This window comes from Mixophyes fleayi, chromosome 3 (genome assembly GCF_038048845.1).
Source record: "Mixophyes fleayi isolate aMixFle1 chromosome 3, aMixFle1.hap1, whole genome shotgun sequence".
NCBI classification, from domain to species: Eukaryota; Metazoa; Chordata; class Amphibia; order Anura; family Limnodynastidae; genus Mixophyes; species Mixophyes fleayi.
The window spans coordinates 288,783,472-288,800,439 of NC_134404.1; the positions used below are offsets into that span (position 1 = coordinate 288,783,472).

Sequence of the window (16,968 nt, forward strand, 5' to 3'; positions counted from 1 at the left end):
ATCGCACAATACATTTGCTTTACATTCCTTAATGAATCAGGCCCAACATTTTTGCAATAACACTTGCCTCATGATGTAGGGAAGTTTGAAACTCATGGCTTGAAATGTTGTCAATGCAAGTAAGTTGACAAGCTGCCAGTCATCCATTCAGCTATGTTGGCAAACATGCAATGCAGGAGAATTACTACCTACTGGGTAAACAGTTTTACTAGCTGAATGAGTAGATTATTGTGACATCTTATGGTTAAGTGGAGTTTCCCTATAATTTATTTGAGTCTTTCAATCCCTAGTGCAGGGCTCAATCACATATCTTATGTTTTTAACTGACTAAAACACATTACATTTAGAACACATGGGCAGGTTTACATACATGCACTGGTGTCCTGCTGTGTTAATATCTATCCTATTTTCTGTGAGCCAACACATATTTACATCAAAATTAAGCAAAACTCTCCAAAGAAAGAAACATGTCAGGGTACCTGCTGATGAATTGCAGCCCTGTACTTTTTTTGTACTAAAATAAATGACCATTACATAACCGAATATCATAAACTGTGACCCGGGATAAAGTCATGAAATTTTTATATCAGGCATATAATTACTTTATTATACAATATTATGTAAACAAAGTTAAGTAATGGGAGGTGTTTGTTTCCACTTTCTACCTTTGTTACGCCAATACCTGAGCAGTAGATCCGTCTCCCCTTTTCTACATGACCTTGAATTTATATGGGGACTGATGAGATAGGGGTATATAAAACTTGATTTACAACTTCAATTACACTACATTCCTATTTAATGGAAGCTATAAACCAATGCCAGAAATATGATACATATAAATAATATACTGCACGGAATGTTATCCTTAGGGACAAAGAAAAATAACTTTTTGTGACAGTAAGTTATGCGCTCTAACTTTTTCCCATGGTTTATTAAGGTATATGGGCTTGTGCCAATCACAAGCACATACCATGTGGGTGAAGCTACCTATTCAGTAACTGGCGCCAAAACACATCACGTGATCTCGGATAGGTTGTCACATAACCACATCTGTGGCTGTACACCTCTTCACTGGCAGGATCACTTCAGCTTTATTTGAATTTCAGAATTAAGCTTTAAAAAGAAACAGGAAGTTTCTCTAGAGTTACAAGACTCTGTGATCGCACTGCATCTACCACAGATACACTTCCTCTTTACAGTTTTTTTTCTGTGTGTGTGAAACAGCAATTTTATATGAACTACAAAGGAAAGTGGGTATAATAGCTGTTTCATTGGTAGCAGTTCCTGCAAATTTACATTAAAACACTTTGCTTGAATGTACAAGCCTCTAAGAACTGCCAAACTAAAAAAATGCATCCATGTTATTCCAGAAAAAAAATCTTCATCTGCCCAAACACAGAAAGCTAAATATTTATAGTATAATGTAATAAAATGTCAACAATCAGTACACTGAGAAAATAAAAATACATTTTTGATAGTGTGCCCCAATCAAACAGTTGCCCACAATCAGATCACATGAATACATAAAGTACACCAGGTTTAGGCGAACTGTTGCTCTCTACTATTGGAGAACTACAAGTCACAGCACACACTGACATACACATGTTCTGCAGCTGTTGAGGCAGCAGTATATCCAGCTGTTGTCAAACTACAAGCCTGAGCATGCAACAAGTAATAGTTCCCCAACAGCTGGAAAGCTTCAGGTTGTCCACACCTGCAACAGGCACAACCAAACGAGAACTATTACTACTTATTATCATTCGGTCCTGGCAATATGTCCAAAACAGAGATATGAAACGTTATCTCCATCATACATATAGATTTTTATAGGGAGTGTTTTTCTTTAAAAATACTATACAATATTCAACTTCATCTGTTTGATAAAATGACATGTTTTCTATGACGCCCTTCTAATTATCACCCATAAACCTCCACATCACTTTGCACCACGTATGCTGAGGCAGAGAAGAAAGCAGCAACAATTATATTATGTACGTTAATCACCTGTACTATGCAGGGTTCCATGCAATCAATAGCATTGTGTCACCCTAACAAAACACCCTGGGTGAGGAAAATGCATAATATTGTGCAGAAGTGATAACAAACATTGATTCATTGGTCACTTACCTGCACAGGTGATCATTGTGCTCTCCTATGTGACCAAGCACTTTAACTTTTCATTATTGCTATTAATTAACTTATATCTCATACATCCACTCTATTGCAAGCTACAACTACTTAAGTGTCTAGTAGTTCTTGTTGAGATGTGGTTGTTCACAGGCAGCCTGTAACTTATGGTTCCCTGTACTGACCTGTCAACAGCATGTAGCTGTCACACGGGCACGCTCCCTCACACGCCCACCTCTGGGCGCTCCCGCGTTTAGTGAGAGATGAGTGCACTGCAAGTTGGACAGTGTTAGCTGTGTTAGCCTGTGCGCATGTGTGTTTTCGCTACTACATGTAATTTTCAATTCGACCTCTAGATGTCGACGTGTCTATGTGTTTTTCAATAGGATTTTTTCTCCATTGATTCTAATGCATTTTTGAATTTGTTTCATGCTAATTAATGATATCTTTTTCCCACATTGTTTTCTTTAATAACATTTTGAATCACTTTCGCAGCATATGTCTATAAATGTACTTTTCTTTACAGATATTGAAATTTTCTCCTTTTACAATTTTTCCGGGTAATTTTATGAGAACTGGGTCCCTATTTTAGTTTTTACATATGTTTTTGTTTTGCAGTCTTTCAATTTCTTTACCATGGCTCCTAAATTTTCTACACTAAACGTGCGCATGCTTGGCACACGTGATAGGAGAGCCGCCATTTTAGATTATCTTTCTAATCTACAGAAAGTCATTTATTGCTTGCAAGAATGCAGCCTTAGTAAACAAACCCAAAGATTGGGTTTATGGGTCAACAGTGTGGTCATATACAGATGCAAATCGTAATGACGGCATTGGGATTTTAATTATAAATAGGGAAATATAACTATAGAAACGTAGTTTTCAAAATATGTAATATATACGCTCATGCTGCGGGAAGATTTGTTTGTTAAGGTAAAAAAAATTCTGATGGTTAGGAAACTTTTAGTAGTTCTGGGAGACTTAAACTGCATCCTAGAAGCTAAGAGTAGGGCTGAGGTGGGAGTAGACAATTAGATGTCACTAGTCGCCTTTGGTCCTCTATAGATATGCACCTGAGAGATGCCGTCAAGGTGTGTAAAAAATACCCTGCCCCTTTTACCTATTTTTCAGATGCAGGGCAGGTAAAGTGTAGGCTAGACTACATTTTTATTAGCAGGGGCCTTGAGATGACAGTCTATTCCCAACATGAGGTTCCTTTTCGGACCATGTGCGTATCCTGGGGGAGGTAGACCTTAAAGGGGAGGATCCTTTCGGACAAGGCCTCTGGAAAATAAATGTCAGCCTCCTTGAAAATGAACAGGTAGGACTAGCCTATATTACACACTACATCACTTAGGCAACACGTAAACAAGATTATACTATAGCTAAGAGTAAATACAAAATTTTCGGATGGGAAATGGATATTAACGATAGTGAGATGACCCATATAGATAGTGGGGTTAAAATCCAAAGGGTTCAGTTTAAGGACAACCTTAGGGGAACTGCAAGTAGGACTGAATTAGGAACCAAAATTGGAAAAGGTTTGGATTTTTGCCGATTGTGGGAATTATCCTTTACTGGGAAGATTTTGGTGATTAAAGCCATAATCTTACCCATGATTTTGTACTTGGCTTTGATTTTTTCACCTAATTATTTGACCCTCAAAAAATTGAATTGCCTCTTCTTTTTGCTTTTTGGGGGGTCAAAAATGGAAATTGAGATAGACATCCGTGCTTAAAAATAGGAAGAAAGGAGGCATGGGTTTCCCAGACATAGAAGTATATGTTTTCTTTGAATCTCATGACCACCATTGGACGTTTACTGGGTCAGTTTTCCCACTGGATGGATGCTTTGTAGATTGACATGTGATCGGCGAGGGCCTGTATCCCTTGTAGTGCCCAAGTGATATATGGCGATAAATAAATTGTTGAAGAAATTTTAATTGACCAATTTGACTTTGATAAAACTACATAATAGACACATGACACAACAACTGATTTTGCGCAGAGGAGCTGGATAGACAGGCTCCGTTCCCCACAGATGTAAGCTGACAGAGAGATGTGGTATGGATGAGGACGCATGGCTGCTTGCCTGTGAGGAAATTCCAGAAGTGAAGGGGCTTAGAAACATCGGAGGAGTGCCCCTTGAGAGGGCTGTAGAGGTAAGGAAAGTGTCCTCCATAACTTCTGGAAACGGGATTGCCAGGCAAATATTGAAATGGTTAGGCACATCTACCAAAGAAATCACCGGAGCGAGTTTGCTTACCTTTCAGGTGGTTCTGTTTGGATTAGGAGCTGTTGATACTGTCAAGATGAGAGCCTTGTGGTTCATTTTATGTTGCATCAAAGAGGTACTGTGGGATTGCAGAAATATAACTTTATTTAATAAGGAAGTCATCTGCGTTGATAGCGTGGTTAAAATAGTGTTAGGCAAGATTTACTGTAAGGAAGTACGGTGTAGGTGTGATAGTGTGGAGGGAATTTAGAAGGTTAAAAAATAGAGGGACCTAGAGAATGTTTAATGTGTTTTTCTTGTTGTTTCTGCCTGTCTTTTCTTGTATTTTATCAGGTTGTGCTTCTTTGCCTTCTATATTCAATTTGAGTGGATGTAGAGTAGGTAAGACACTTTTTAATACTAAATTTAGATAATAGAAATCACGCATGATGAGTTGGCAGGACCGTTCTTATAAGGTGGTTTACAGAGAAACTACTGGAGAGAAAAGGTCCCAAGACTGAGGGATTTGTACAAAATATAAAAAATTAGCAGGAATACGTGCTATGTGGATGTACCGTTGCAAAACTGAAGTTAAACACAAATACAGAAGTCACATTATTTGCAGGAAATGTTTGCCTGATAGCAGATTTCTTTTTAAAAGTGATAAGATACAAGTTTGTTTGTCAAAATAGGCATGTTTTATGAATTGTTTTCTGTACTAAAGACAAAAGTACAGGAATTAATGTAGTAAATTAATTTTAAACTGATTTATACTAATGCATCAACTAGTATAGAAATACTAAACTCACAAGTAGTGACATTAATATGCCTGTGTAATTGCACATACATAGGTGCACACCAATATTCTGCTTTGGGGAAGTGATTGTGCAAATGCACTGTTTGTGGGTTTATACCGGTCCTAGAGGGAAACACACGTAAGCAAAAGTAGAAATTTCACTTCAAAGTCTAGCCTACTATCACTTTTGAACCACTACCTTACTTATTACAGTTTTTACATTTTTTTGCAAAACTAGTGTCTGTTGGAGCTTCAGTGATATCATAAATTATAGTAGATCAACATTGAGACTGTATTCAATGTTTCAACATTAACATGGGCGAGCCGGCATTTGCCAGCACGTGTTCTATGGGAGTGAAAGCCCAGATTTGGGGTTTGAGTCACTTTACTACAATAACAATAAGAGCTGCAATCCCACTGTGCACAGAATGAGGTTGGTGTTGAATGTGCGGCCGACGCAACCTGACAGACGCGCACCTTCCCAGTCTGACTGGTGCGTCAGCCCCTGACCACAGTCATTTTACTCTTTTTCCACAGCCCACTTTTCACTGGGAGTGTGGGAGACAAACAAGTGGGTTCCTGGAGGAACTATTGCGAGGATGTAGTTACCAAGGACCTGTAATGTTACAAAAAAAACTATGTTCAAGTATGGGGCACATGTTATACTAAATACATAAAAAAAATTGGCATGTATATAACAAAATACATATAAAAAGTGTGAATGTGTACAAATATATGTATATACACATATAAATGGATAAAAGTGTTGCTTTTTTGGAGGAAGACAAATTGTATAGATATTTAAACAAATAATTCCATAAATCACTTTTGTGTTGGTGTCCATTGGGTAAAATGGTTTTAGAAATGTCCTTCTGAGTAACACTATAGGACGAGGGCTAATCTCCATGAGAACTCAGACCTATTGCTAAAATCAAGCCCTTTTGAATAGGGGCAAAGAACACCCCTAAAAATACCCTGAATTTTCATTGCTCCGTAAAAGTCGGTACACGGGGCACCTACCCCTTAGCTTGAACAGAACGTCATCACTCTGCCCAGCTTTCCCATTGGGTGTTTCAAACTTCTGCCCCTACACAAACATCGCTATAGTGCTATGTAAACCAAGGCACACTTGTGGATGTCTAGGCACACTTGTACACATTGAGGTGAACGGCACTACTAAAAAGGTTGCTGTGCTACACCTTGTCTTGTGAATGAGGACCTTTCTGTGTACATAGTATAACTTGCTAATTGAGCGTTCAACCTCCCAAGGTAAAATGATTTGTCTGAATTCACAGGGATCCAGCAATGGCCGTTAGAGAAAGAAAGGAAGATTACTGAAAGGGTTTATTGATAACTAAATATATAGCAATATTTTCAACAATATGCGTTGCTTTCTCTATCACAGATGGACTGCCCATTTCAAGTGCAAGGGAGGGGAATGTAGAGGGAGGGAAGGGCATGCAAGGAAGGTTAATAACTATATATTTTAGCCCGCGCCCCTGCATAGCTACGCTCCGTGTGCTTGGACTGGGCGGATATTTACATTCAAACCAGCGGAATACATGAGCTGACAGTGTGGCGACTGCAGACACCAGAGACCCGTCACTGTAACCAGCAGAACTGTGACTAAGGAAGCAATGTGTTTTATGGTTGAGATGGAGAGAATATATATTTGATCATCCAAGGAATTTATCAATGCTTATACCTAGAAAACATCTGGTACGCAGTTTATTATTATACATCACGTGGGTGTCTAATATACTGTATATGATTCTCCACTTTGGGTATATATGGTTTTTTCTCACAATAAGGAAACCTAAATAGGTGGTGTGCATGCTCACAAGAAGTGTGATGTATACCATGACCGTACTACTCTATGTTACTTTTGTTTTTCCTGCATTGTCCGAGCTGTGATTTATTGGGAGGACAGCCTGGAAGGAGGGTCTCCCATATAGGATTAAGACGACCTACTAAAACCTTATGGTACGCAGCTTATTACATTCGCCTATATATATATTCAATTGATAATACACATTGAGGCGCCGTGCCTGTCTTTTGTTGCAGTGTTTCCATTTCCGGATTGACCATCTGGCTACAGGTTATTGTGGCTGCCGCTCACACTTGAGCCAACTATATATCTGGAACTGTTCCATTTTATACTGTATTTGATTTACATTGATAATTCTGTCACGCTGTGGTTACTAGCGCCATTTATATCAACTTGTTGGTTTTCTAACTATATATTTTAATATACCAATATGCCATTTATCAAAATTTCATACTGACTCCCCCCCCATGTATCCGTTAGGTAGTACAATAATAATGTCAGAAGATGGTGTAGCGCAAAGCCATTCTCTGAAGCAGATGGTCACACACTTCAATAAAGCAGTCAGTAACGGAGGTGCAGTCCAGCAACTAGGGTGCAACTAGACCACACCCAGTTTCATTGTGCAGGACACAAATAAACAAATAAAATATCAACAAACGCAGCCATCACTGCTAACTGCTGAACAAGCTCATTTAAGGTTTATTGTTCTTTTCTCTTTTACCTTCAGTTCTCCTCTATGACTATCTGCTGCACTTTGGCAGTATATTACTGAGCAGCTGTAGCTTGTAGCAAGAATTTAATTACTTCCTCTATTGTGATAGCCGCATCAAACAGAATTTTCCAACCACATAATGAATGGGTGTCTGGTCTTGTGCGTTTTTCACAAAAATTTTGCTGCTGCAGGATTTTTGTGCCTGTTTGTATTCTCCAAGCTTAGGTAAGGAAAGCCATCTCCTGGGGGTAGATGGTGGCACACTTCAACAGAGAAGTCAGTAACAGAGACTCAGTCCAGCACATGGGTACTTTTATTGTGCAGGACACAAACAAGCAAATAAAATAATAGCAAAAGTAAATCCTAGGCCTGTCTGGCTGTAAGGGAGGGTAACACACTACAGAAAATTTCTCCCGACGCGATATCGTTAACGATTTTACCAGTGACTGAGTGTCCCGATCCGCATGCCGATTCATGTGTACACAGTATACACATTTCTCCAAAAAGATGAGATTCTGAAAAATTACTTACCTGAACATCCTGATATTGTGTTTAGAAAAGCCCCAGATTTTAAAAAGACAGAGAGAGAAGGAACACACTGATTGATTGACAATTGATGGAAACAAACTAGGGTTCTACACCACTGTGGGTCTTGTAAAATTTGTACATCATTAAGGTTCAGACATACAAAACTAACTACAGGATATGTGTCCACCCACACGGGAAAAAATTATAAAATTAAAGACTTCATGACTTGTAATAGTGCGAATGTCATTTACTTGATCGAATGTTCTTGAAGAAAACAATACATAGGAAGAACTAAACGGCCATCAAAAACAAGAATTGGGAACAGCTATGTAATATTAGAATAGGTTTTGAAAAACACAACTTATCCCATCACTTTAAAACTGTACACGATGGACAAATAGATGGTCTAAAATTTATGGCCATCAAAGTAGTTGAGAAATATTGGAGAGGAGAAGACAACATCAAACAGATCAACAAGGGGAAAGGCAAATTCATATACACACTCAAAACGAAAGGCCTCAATATCGATTTTGAGGTAGCATCTCTAATGTAGTCATATATATTAGTACACTTGAGTTGGCTATACAAATGTGCACCAGCCTGATGGGGATAGATCCACCTACAATTATGATGTAGATGAGGGTGTATTAGGTGAGGAATATCAGGTTCTATTGTCATATTACTCTAAGTACACCCAAAACCTAAGTTGGGGGACTTCCTATGAACCTCTGGTACAGTAGAACCAGTCTCCCTATCCTTCGCTAGTTTTACTTCATTGTATTAGAGGATCGTTCCTCCCTTAGGTCTGGCTGTTACACTGATATATACCCACCGCTTGACACAATGAGTACAATTTATTTCACATTAATTTTACTATCTCAAGTATACACTAGCACACTTTACATTCTTGATACATATTATTTATTAATCTGCTAGAGCATTGATTATATTGAAAATTTAGCATTTAGCCTCTATTTTTTCAGATTTATTCAAATCCAATAGGAGACGAGATAGGGATGAGTTATTTTAGTTTCGGATACTAATACGGTCACTATTCCATTCAGAAAGGGCAGCATATGCTGCAATAAATGAGCAATGAAACAGTACAATTGCAATTATATAAAGAATGATACATTGAATTAGATCAAATATGAAATCACCATCTGATACTGTTTACCAGTTTTTTTGGAGTTATATATTATTATTATTATCATTTATTTGTTAGGCGCCACAAGGTTTCCGCAGCGCCGCACATAGTACAAACAGTAGACTATACAGGGTATAACAGTACAGAACAATAAACAAAAGTACCAATACTACAGAAACTCCAGGCAGGCAGATGCAATAGACACGGAGCAGAAGAACGGGTAAGGAGACAGGAGGGAAGAAGGCCCTGCTCAAGCGAGCTTACATCCTAAGGGAGGGTTAAACAGACCAGGCACAAGAGGAGCCAGTTGAGGGAATGGGAGAGAGGGGAGAATGAGTGGAGGAGATGGGGGTTAAGTGGATGGTTGGTAGGCTTTGAGAAAGAGGTGAATTTTGAGTGCACGTTTGAAGGAGCACAGAGTAGGAGAGAGGCGGATGGAGCGAGGGAGGTCATTCCAGTGAAGGGGGGCTGCACGGGAAAAGTCCTGGATTCTGGAATGGGAAGAGGTGATCAGAGTGGAGGAGAGGCGGCGATCATTGGCTGAGCGCAGGGAGCGAGCGGGAGTGTGAATGGAGAGGAGGTTAGAGATATAAGGGGCAGTAGAGTGGGAGAGAGCCTTGTAAGTGGTGGAGAGGAGTTTGAAAAGAATTCTGTAGGGGAAGGGGAGCCAGTGTAGGGCAAGGCAGAGAGAGGAGGCAGAGGAGGAGCGGCGTGAGAGTTAGATGAGTCTGGCGGTCGCATTGAGTATAGAGCGGAGGGGGGAGAGACGGGAGTGGGGGAGGCCAGTGAGGAGGAGGTTGCAGTAATCCAGGCGGGAGATGATGAGTGCGTGTATGATGGTTTTGGTGGCCTCCTGAGAGAGAAAGGGACGGATGCGGGCGATGTTGCGTAGTTGGAAGCGACAGGCTTTGGCAAGAGAATGAATGTGGGGGGCAAAAGAGAGAGATATGATTAGTAAAATACTTTCCTAGTATATTTTTTATTATATACAACACCATCATATTTGTAGATCGTTTAATATGCATCATTTCCCATTCATCGATTGTTATTAAAATGGAATATATTTTGGAACAACAATATAGCACTTGCATCTCTTTTTATGCTTTCTTATTTATAAATGATTTTTTAGCTATATTTCTAGTAGAATTGAGATTAGTTTTTATTTTGGAATCATAATATGAAATGCTTTCATTCATCTTGTCACGAACGCCCAGCCTGTCCCAGATACAGCAATCTGAACAGCTGGCCGTGACTGACGTCACCTTAGTCACTTAGCAATGAATACACCTTTTCTGTCACCACAAAGGATTTATTATGGTGTCCTTACGTTCCCCAGAACCACTTATTAATGTTTCACACTTAAATCACATACACATGTAGCATGAGCCTCCCTGGGCTTCGTAAATTCACAAAGAATCACGGAAAACACACTAGATTAAATTTATTTAATCTGAAAAATGGTTTCAAGACAAACATACTTACGTGGTTAAAATGGTAGTGTCATGGACTATTAATATAGGCATCATATCATCGTATTGACAATAATATTGTATACAATGTCTCCATATTTATGTCTAACATATTTTGTCACTTCACTTATTTCTATCACTGTTGATTCTACAAATCATTATCATTGTCATTGTAACAACTGCCCAATGTACCATTCTAGTTCATACAACCCTAATTGCCCACTCTGACTCATAACAGTGTTCGGAGTTGCGATCCTCATACCAGACATTATTAACACATATCCCAATCTATTAGTACATGTCAGTATTATCATTAGTTCATGACACATTTCTGGTATGAGCGCAGGAATTTGTATGTTTGCTATCTACTATAAACATTTTACAAGTTGTACTTTCAGGTCTGTGCTCTTCATCTGCCATAAAAATTAGTTGAAAAGGTTGACTCTGTAAACTCTATGGAAATCTGCCTACACTGCTGGTCGCGAGTGCATACACACTGCAGAATTGGCACAACATCGTTCCATTGGGTGGGGTACGCGTTGCCGATGCTGATAAATCCAACGCTGAGGACACCTACATGAGAAAACCGATTTGAGAAGAATCTACAAGAATATACATGGACTTACCTGATCAGCGACTGTCCACATATTCGATCCTAGCAGAACACTGACAGAAGGAACACCCCTCTCTTAACAGTTGACCTGCGTGGTCCCGACATTGCCGCTTTAAATAAAAATTCATTGAGGGCGCACTGACATCAGACACTACTGGCGGACACCTGTCAGTGTTTTGCTGGGATCGCAAATGTGGACAGTCGCTGATCAGGTAAGTCTGTGTATGTTCTTGTCGTTTTCTTCTGAAACTGGCTTTCTATTGAAGGTGTCCTCAGCGTCGGATTTATCAGCATCAGCGAAAAGACTACCACCAGTTCCATTGTTTATAGAGATTTTTAGTCTTTTATAAAATCAAATGATGCAATGTGCTTTGGAACGATAAAACATGATTGTGGATGCATACACACTAATGCAATATCAAACCTATTGGTCGTTTATCGTGTGATTGGCACGATAATCGGGTGAAAAACCTGTAGTGTGTACCCAGCCTAACGAAATTGAAGTTTACTTATGTTTTGAGAGTTTGTGGAGATGTTGCCTATAGCAACTAATGAGATTTTAGTTATTTATTTAGTACATTGTACAAAATGATAGCTAGAACCTGATTGGTTGCTATAGGCAACATCTCCACTTTTCAAACCCATAGGAAACTTGCAGTTTGATACATTTATCCTTAGGTCTCTCACCAGGGGCGGGCTGGGCCGGGGGGCAGGGGGGCATCGGCCCCCCGGGCCGCTCAGAATTTCCGCTTTTAGGGCCGGGGGGTAGGCCGGCCGGCCGCCCCCCCCCCCCCCCCCCCCCCCATGCAATTTCTCCGGATTTTTTTCTGCGGCCGCATCTGATGACATGACACGGGATGTGGCCGCGTCATCAATGACGTGGCCGCATCCCGTGTAATGAGATGCGGCCGTCTGTGTGCCCCCCTGCCTGCAGTATCCCAGCCCGCGCTTGTCTCTCACTCAAGTTTACATTCCTTGATTTTCTTCAGGGAGTGATCCACAGCTATAAGGCTGTCCAGTGAAAGGCAGGTGCGCAGCATCATTACATCGTAGGGCCCACGTCACACTTAGTAGATTATTTTAACAGTGGGGTTCCATTGTTCTACATTTCAACAGAAAAGCTTCAGCCATCTCCTTTCACCCTTTGGCTGGGTATCTCAGACTGTACTTTTCAGTCCACATTGCTGTTACTTCACACTCGGCCCTGTCATTTATCAGCTGCAGCTGCTAGAAGCTGCACATCATTGGATTATATTTTGGCTGTCAGCTCTGCCACGACCAGCACTGATTCCCAGCTAGCAGTGCAGCCCAAGTTGAACCATGACCGCTGTTGCCAGAATTGCTAGTTTGCACGTCCATAATAAAATTGTATTATAATTAGGGATGTGCACCGGCGACTTTTGAGGTCTCGTGTTTTGTGTTTTGGATCCGGATTTTCGTTATTTTTGAGGTTCGGATTTGTCTCGCAAAACACTTGACGAAAGGTCTCGGTTCGGATTTAAGGTATTGGATTCGGATTTTTTTTGAAAAAAACATAAAAAGTTTAAAAATCAAGTTTTTGGGCTTATTTTCACTCCTAGGCTATTATTAACCTCAATAACATTCAATAACAAGCATTTCCACTAATTTACAGTGTATTGTGAACACCTCACAATATAGTTATTAGTCCAAAACTTTGCAACAAGGTATCTTTCTGGACTGCGTAGAGGAGTGGGTCACCACAATATATATTAAAAACCCTGAACTTTTATGATTCGCACCAATAATTGTACCTGGACTGCGTAGAGGAGTGGGTCACCACAATATCTTAAAAACCCTGAACTTTTATGATTCGCACCAATAATTGTACCTGGACTGCGTAGAGGAGTGGGTCACCACAATATATTAAAAACCCTGAACTTTTATGATTCGCACCAATAATTGTACCTGGACTGCGTAGAGGAGTGGGTCACCACAATATCTTAAAAACCCTGAACTTTTATGATTCGCACCAATAATTGTACCTGGACTGCGTAGAGGAGTGGGTCACCACAATATCTATTAAAAACCCTGAACTTTTATGATTCGCACCAATAATTGTACCTGGACTGCGTAGAGGAGTGGGTCACCACAATATCTTAAAAACCCTGAACTTTTATGATTCGCACCAATAATTGTACCTGGACTGCGTAGAGGAGTGGGTCACCACAATATATATTAAAAACCCTGAACTTTTATGATTCGCACCAATAAATGTATCTGGACTGCGTAGAGGAGTGGGCACTGGGCACCACAATAAAATATATAAAAAACCTTCAACAGATCTGCATTACACTACACATACGGCTGCTCCTCCATCCTCTCCATCATATACATGTTGGAGTTTTAGCGTGTGACAACCTCTTGTTTTTGATAATGTCAGTGCATTTGGAATATTTTTCAATTTGCCCCACACCACTGAATGTACTTTATCTATGATACGCAATACGCATCTATCTATCTTGACTGCGTAGTGTGGTGGCCCCGGTACACAATTTGGTACCGAGGCCACAATATAATTTAAAAACCCTCCACGTGTCGGAATTCCACCAAACAAGTATCTGGACTGCATAGTGGGGTGGCCCCGGTACCCAATTTGATACCGGGGCCACAATACCTCCTCCAAACATGCTCCAGACAATTCGTCATTGACAGACCCCAGACAGACAGGGTCGTAGTGTTATTGTTTGACTTTGTAAACCCAAAAAAATGTCCCTGTTGCACATAGTCGTGCAATGAAGACTGACTTTTTCATTTAAAGGCACGATCTTTAAAGTGTAGTGTTTGTAAGTCTAAGTCATATTATACTTTTGGTAAAATTGGTTTTTTTTGTTCCTCTTTATGGTAATTAATTAGTAATAGAATTAAAGTAGGAAATAGAATTAAATAGAATTAAAGTAGGAAATAGAGTGGTATAGAGTTGTAGTGTGGTATAGATAGAGTGGTCCACACAATATAATAATAAAACCCTCAACTGGTCTGAATTCCACCAAACAAGTATCTTGACTGCGTAGTGTGGTGGCCCCGGTACACAATTTGGTACCGAGGCCACAATATAATTTAAAAACCCTCCACGTGTCGGAATTCCACCAAACAAGTATCTGGACTGCATAGTGGGGTGGCCCCGGTACCCAATTTGATACCGGGGCCACAATACCTCCTCCAAACATGCTCCAGACAATTCGTCATTGACAGACCCCAGACAGACAGGGTCGTAGTGTTATTGTTTGACTTTGTAAACCCAAAAAAATGTCCCTGTTGCACTTGCACATAGTCGTGCAATGAAGACTGACTTTTTCATTTAAAGGCACGATCTTTAAAGTGTCAGAAAGAGAGAGAAGACACAGGAGAGGAGAGTTGTAGCTGGGGACCTGGGGTGGAAGCTCCCAGGCTCCCCCAGCATTGCCTGGAAGTCTGAGCGTGGTGACTGAGCCAGGGCAAGGAATGTGTGCCCTGGATGAGGGGGAGAACTCCATGCCACTATAGTGAACCCAAGAGAGAGGGGGACACTGCACATGGAAGAGGCCCTGGAGTGAGGGCTGCTACAAGAGGCATGGTAGCTGTAGTGTCAGATCCTGAGGCTGAGAGTACACAGAGTGACGTGTCAGAGCACAGGAGACATTATCCCCGCAGAGGAGGGATGAGCTGCAGTTGAGAGGTCTGTTGTTGAAATAGGACATGCACACTTTAACAAACCAATCATTTCAGCGACAGGGCCTACCAAACAACTTTGACTGAAATGATTGGTTTGTTTGGGCCCCCACACCAAAAAAGCTATTCATCTCTCCCTGTACAGACTAAACAGGCTCTACTGAGGCAAGATGTCGTCCTCATCCTCAACCTCTGATTCCTCTCCCCCTACAGTGTGTACTTCCTCCTCATCACACATTATCAATTCGTCCCCGCTGGACTCCACAACCACAGGTCCCTCTGTAGTATCTGGAGGGCAGTGCTGTACTTCATTGAGGAATTGATTATTCATTTTTATAAACATCATTTTTTCAACGTTGTGAGGAAGCAACCTCCTTCGCCGCTCACTGACCAGGTTCCCCGCTGCACTAAAAACTCTTTCCGAGTACACACTGGAGGGGGGACAACTCAGGTAAAATAGAGCCAGTTTGTACAGGGGCTTCCAAACTGCCTTTTTTTCCTGCCAGTAACAATATGGACTGTCTGACATGTCTACTTGGATGGTGTCAGCAAAGTAATCATCCACAATTTTTTCTATTGTGACAGCATCCAATGCAGCGAGAGTAGACATGTCTGCAATGGTTGGCAGGTCCTTCAGTCCGGACCAGATGTTATCAGCATCCCCGCCAGTGCCTCTTTTGGGAAAACTGAGCTTTTTCCTCGCAGCCATAGATGTGGAAGAAAATGAGGGTGGAGCTGTTGGCATGTCACGGTCCTCTTCAGAGGACAATCTCCTGACCAGCAGGTCTTTGCACCGCTGTAGATTTGTGTCCGCCGGAAACAGAGACACAACATACGCTTTAAACCGAGGATCGAGCACGGTGGCCAGAATGTATTCCTCTGACTTTAAAAGAGTGACCACCCTCGGATCCTGGCAAAGCGTACGAAGGGCTACATCCACAAGAGCTACATGCTTGCTGTAATCGCAATGGCTTACCAGCTCCTCCCTCACTTTCTCCAGCTGCTTCTGCAACAGCCTGATCAGGGGAATGACCTGACTCAAGCTGGCAGTGTCGGAACTGACTTCTCGTGTGGCAAGTTCAAATGGCTGCAGAACCTTGCACAACACGGAAATCAGTCTCCACTGCGCTTGACTCAGGCGCATCCCCACTCCTTTGCCTATGTCGTAGGTGGCTGTGTAGGCCTGAATGGCCTTTTGCTGCTCCTCCATCCTCTGCAGCATATAGAGGGTGGAGTTCCAGCGCGTCACAACCTCTTGTTTGAGGTGATGGCAGGGCAGGTTCAAGCTTTTTTGATGTGCCTCTAGTCTGCGGTAGGCACTGGCTGAATGCCGAAAGTGTCCAGCAATTTTGCGGGCCACCGCAAGCATCTCCTGCACACCCCTGTCACTCTTGAGGTAATGCTGCACCACCAAATTAATGGTGTGGGCAAAACATGGGACGTGCTGGAAATTGCCCATATTTAATGCCCGCACAATGTTACTGGCATTGTCTGACACCACAAATCCCCATGAGAGTCTAAGTGGGGTAAGCCACTGGGAGATAATTTCCCTCATTTTCTCTAATATGTTGTCAGCGTTGTGCCTCTTATTAAAGCCTGTAATGCACAATGTTGCCTGCCTTTGCATGAGCAGCCATTTTGTAGATGCTGCTACTGATGCAGCTGTTGCTGTTGCTGCGGAAGGGGATGCATCTACCCAGTGGGCTGTCACAGTCATATAGTCCTTCGTTTGCCCAGAACCACTTGTCCACATGTCCGTGGTTAAGTGGACAGTGGGTACAACCGCATTTTTAAGAGCACTGAGGACACTTGATCGTACTTCTCTGTACATTTTTGGTATCGCCTGCCTAGTGAAGTGGAATCTC

General features: G+C 41.3%; 1 long non-coding RNA gene across 8 annotated transcripts in view; it reads right to left on the reverse strand.

Moving 5' to 3' along the window:
- Positions 1-2,378, reverse strand: part of LOC142144649 (uncharacterized) — a 466,443-nt gene extending 464,065 nt beyond the window's left edge. For 7 of the 8 annotated variants that reach the window (XR_012689763.1, XR_012689760.1, XR_012689761.1 and 4 more), the window contains exon 1: positions 2,128-2,297. This is a non-coding gene — a long non-coding RNA (uncharacterized LOC142144649). The other variant, XR_012689758.1, reaches the window with a different exon arrangement.
- Positions 2,379-16,968: the final 14,590 nt, after the last annotated feature.